The sequence below is a fragment of the Gracilinanus agilis genome, chromosome 3 (assembly GCF_016433145.1).
Source record: "Gracilinanus agilis isolate LMUSP501 chromosome 3, AgileGrace, whole genome shotgun sequence".
NCBI lineage: Eukaryota > Metazoa > Chordata > Mammalia > Didelphimorphia > Didelphidae > Gracilinanus > Gracilinanus agilis.
Genome location: NC_058132.1, coordinates 388,016,191 through 388,020,958, shown reverse-complemented (window position 1 = coordinate 388,020,958; position 4,768 = coordinate 388,016,191). Strand labels below are relative to the sequence as shown.

At 40.6% G+C, this 4,768-nt stretch overlaps 1 pseudogene; it reads right to left on the bottom strand.

The window, feature by feature from the left end:
- Positions 1-2,634: 2,634 nt before the first annotated feature.
- Positions 2,635-4,563, bottom strand: LOC123241608 (annotated as a pseudogene).
- Between the last annotated feature and the right edge of the window lie 205 nt (positions 4,564-4,768).

Here is a 4,768-nt window from a genome sequence, read left to right as displayed (position 1 = left end):
GATCAATGGAATAGACTTGGGATAAATGACATCAGCAAGACAGTGTATGATAAACCCAAAGAGCCCAACTTTTGGGACATGAATCCACTATTTGACAAAAACTGCTGGGAAATTTGGAAAACAATATGGGAGAGATTAGGTTTAGATCAACATCTCACACCCTACACCAAGATAAATTCAGCATGAGTGAATGACTTGAATATAAAGAGGGAAACTATAAATAAGTTAAGTGAACACAGAATAGTATACTTGTCAGATCTCTGGGAAAGGAAAGACTTTAAAACCAAGCAAGAGTTAGAGAAAATTACAAAATGTAAATTAAATGGTTTTGATTATATTAAACTAAATAGCTTTTGTACAAACAAAAACAATGTAGTCAAAATCAGAAGGGAAACAACAAATTGGGAAAAAATCTTTATAACGAAAAACTCTGACAGGGGTCTAATTACTCAAATATACAAGGAGTTAAAGCAATTGTATAAAAAATCAAGCCATTCCCCAATTGATAAATGGGCAAGAGACATGAATAGGCAATTTTCTGGTAAAGAAATCAAAAGTATCAATAAGTACATGAGAAAGTGTTCCAAATCTCTAATAATTAGAGAAATGCAAATTAAAACAACTCTGAGGTATCACCTCACACCTAGCAGATTGGCTAAAATGAAAGAAGGGGAGAGTAATGAATGTTGGAGGGGATGTGGCAAAATTGGGACATTAATGCATTGCTGGTGGAGTTGTGAACTGATCCAGCCATTCTGGCTGGCAATTTGGAATCATGCTCAAAGGGCTATAAAAGAATGCCTGCCCTTTCATCCAGCCATACCATTGCTGGGTTTGTACCCCAAAGAGATCATAGATAAACAGACTTGTACGAAAATATTTATAGCTGCGCTTTTTGTGGTGGCAACAAATTGGAAAAGGAGGGCATGTCCTTCAATTGGGGAATGGCTGAACAAACTGTGGTATATTCAGGTGATGGAATACTATTGTGCTAAAAGGAATAACAAACTGGAGAAGTTCCAGGCGAACTGGAGAGACCTCCAGGAACTGATGCAGAATGAAAGGAGCAGAGCCAGAAGAACATTGTACACAGAGACTGATATACTGTGGTAAAATCGAATGTAATGGGCTTCTGTACCAGCAACAATGCAATGACCCAGGACAGCTCTGAGGGATTTATGGTAAAGATGCTACCCACATTCAGAGGAAGGACTGCAGGAGAGGAAACATATAAGAAAAACAACTGCTGAACGTATGGGTCGGGGTGGACATGATTGGGGATGTGGACTCGAAATTACCACACCAATGCAACCACCAACAATCTGGAAATAGGTCTTGATCAAGGACACATGACAAAACCAGTGGAAATGTGCGTCGGCCATGGGTGGGGGGAGTGCAGGGGGTGAAGGGGAAAGTAGGAGCATGAATCATGTAACCATGTTAAAAATGATTATTAATAAATGTTAAAAAAAAAAGGTAAAAGCAAGAATAAAAGTGAGTAGGGGTTGCTCTGTGTCTCCAATAAACTGAAACTGATGTTATTTTACCCATGGTTCATTCTATTTGCTCACTGGGGTGGAGGGCAATAAATCACAGTGTAAATAGGATATTAAAGATATGTTAAACACTGCGGGGCAGTTTTTGTTCACATTTTGCTCTTTTCTGCACATACTCTAAAAAGGCAGTGACCGCGGAAATTGAGCATTATTTGTCCCTAGTTTTATGTGACTGGGAAACTGAACCACCTGCACTTGCTGTTCAGAGACCCCTAACCAAGGACCAAGGTTGCTTTTAAAGATTGATATGAGGAGTTTTCTCATCATTGTGAATCTAAGTAATACATGTGTCTTATCTGAAAGGTAGTCCCATACCAATCAACTAGTTATTGTTTCTTTGTTCTCTTGATTGTTTACAACTACTTGCAGGTTCTACAGGACATTTTGTCCCACACATCATTATAATGAGGTGGTTTTTCTTATTGCCAAGGTAAATATAAAGGCAAACCTTTACATACACAAGTGATCTTATAACATTTCATTTCTGACTGCATATTGTCTGTTCTATCATCCCCTTTCTCTCACTAATCTTCAGCCTCTCTGTCTACTGACTGTTTCCTTGCTGCATGTAAACACACCAATGTCTCCCCCAACCTCAAAAAATCCTTACTTGATCTGTTTTTAGTAAAATCCTAAATCTTTCCTACTTTTTTTGTGGCTGAGCTTTAGAAGACAATCTATAACTGGTATCTCCTCATCCTTTCCTCTTAATCTCTTCTTTTAGTCTCCTTGAACTGAGACTGCTCTTTCCAAAAACTTTTAATTGACAAATCTAAAGGCCTCTGCTCAATTTTCATCTGAGGCTTTTGACATTATTGATTACCTTCTCTGAAATTATTTTCATTCTAGGTTTCTGTTAACACTGCTCTCTTGCTAGAATTTACAAATTTTACTTGCTAAACATTCCCAGACCCCATCATCTGGGCCAGATTCTCTCCTTCTTCTATATAATTTCTCTTGTTTTCTTCTCAAAATTATTTTTACTGATCCCCAGTAGAAAAAAAAGTGACTTTCTGTATTTAATGTTTCTCTCTTTGTTTCCTATCCCTTGTTTTGGTCTGGCATTACCAGTAGGTGTTTAGACTTGAGACAAGGCCTCTTTCAGTAGCTCTGCTGACTTCCCCCTTACTGTGATGCTGCCCACTACCAAGTGGGTGATGGTGATGTCACCCACTACAATGGCAGCCATAGCCCCTTCTATGTCACTTTCATAGTAATGGTCTTCCACAGTTACGATATGGCCATTTTATATATAGGCATTATCAAGGATGAGTTTCTTATCCAGGGACTTAATTTTAAGGGGATCAAACATGGCTATTGATCTTTTCTTTCTTTTTTTTTTTTTTAAATCCTTACCTTCCATCTTGAAATCAATACTATGTCTTGGTTCCAAGGCAGAAAAGTGGTAAGGGCTAGGCAATGGGGGTTAAGTGACTTGCCCAGGGTCACACAGTTAGGAAGTGTCTGAGGTCAAATTTGAACCCAGGACCTCCCATCTCTGGGCCTGACTCTCAATCCACTGATCGACTAGCTGCCCCCTGATGTTTTCTTTCTACAGCTGCTCTATAACTGCTGTAGCTTTATGGAGGATCACTCCAGCTCTAGTCATAGCCAACTGGTCATCCTTGCTCTTCAGGAACACCTTAGCCTGGCCAACTTTGAAGTCTTCAGTGTTATTATAAATGACCGTATTCTCTGGGCAGCTGGTCCTTATGAAACAGATGGCCTTCATGCTGGCAGCTAACTCTACTTTTTCACTAGATACAACATCACTAGGGTAAAAGACAGTCCCACTAGGAATGCTGCAGAACATGTCATGGTCTTCAAGGGCCATCTGAGAAGGACTATCTTCACTGATGGGCACTCCACAGTGGGAGCTACACAGTTTGATGTTACTCTTAGAAACTGTTGCCATCTGCATCTGGTCAAAGGCCTTGGAGAAGAAGGTAGTAAAGGTGCTGCAGAAAGGCATGGCTCTGTCTTGGATGGTGTATCCTATGGTGATGCTCACTGTTTTCTGTTCTGCAATGAAACATTCAATGAGTGATCGGGATGCTCTATTTTGAAGAGTTCTAAAATAGTGTCCCCATCCAAGACAATCATGTTGCCATCTTTTCTCCAAGTTTGTAATTTGGGAAAGATGACATTCAGATATTTACCTTGGGGGCATCCTCTTTAGGGAGCATCACTAGGATCTTTTTCTTCCTTGAATTTGTCTATATATTTCCTTGATGACCTATTCTGTCATATTTTGGGGAAGGATCATGCCAAGACTCCTTATCTTACGTACTGGAGATTCCTCTGCCCTTCTATGCCTTTGTAATGACAGCCAGTGGTTTATGCTTGCCCTGGTCAAAGGCCTTGCAGAGTTCCTCCAACAACAAGGTGTCCATCCATCATGATTGCATTCCACTCAAAGGATTCATGCCACTTCTGGTATATGTCCACTTGGTGCTGCAGTGGAGCAGGGTCACTCTAACCCAACTAATTAATATCAAAGATAGCCACCAGGTAGTCCAAATTATAGAATCCTGTGAAGGCCATAATATTCCTCATGGAATCTTCAGACACCTCTCTATCACTCAGCATACAATAGATACCATCTTTGGTTTTGTCAAACGAATTATCTATGTCTATATAGACCATTACACAAGCTGTTCCAAGCCTTTGATCTAGGGAACCAGTAACCACTTCTATAAATGTTTGTATGGGACTGGGTGGCCATCCAGAATGGAGCTGATCTTCCTCAGATTCAATAGCTTGGCCTCTGGCAGGAAACCTGCCTCAGCCCAGACTCCATAGAGCCTTATGACCCTTGGAGAACACAGCATAGTCATTGCTGGCAACCCATGGGTCTGAGAAGAAAAGGACTGCCATGATCTTCATTCCACTACTAAATGGTGTGGAGTGACCCAAGCTGGCTGCAGTGGTGGCTTAGATGGAATTGACTGGCAGCATCCTTCAATGTCTAAAGCTTCTGTTGGTCTGATTAATGATAATTCTCCATAGTGAAGGGAACTGGCACGGATCCTGGGCCAGCAGCAGAGGCAGTATGAGGCATGAGCAGATAAGGGAAACCAAGGAGGATGGAGGAGGAAGAGCCTCTATACAATTTCAGTTGATAATCTCATTAGCTTCCATGGATTCTGTTATCATCTCTATGCAAATAATTCCATCTTGCTGTTCCATCAACAAGACTCTCCATCTTTCAG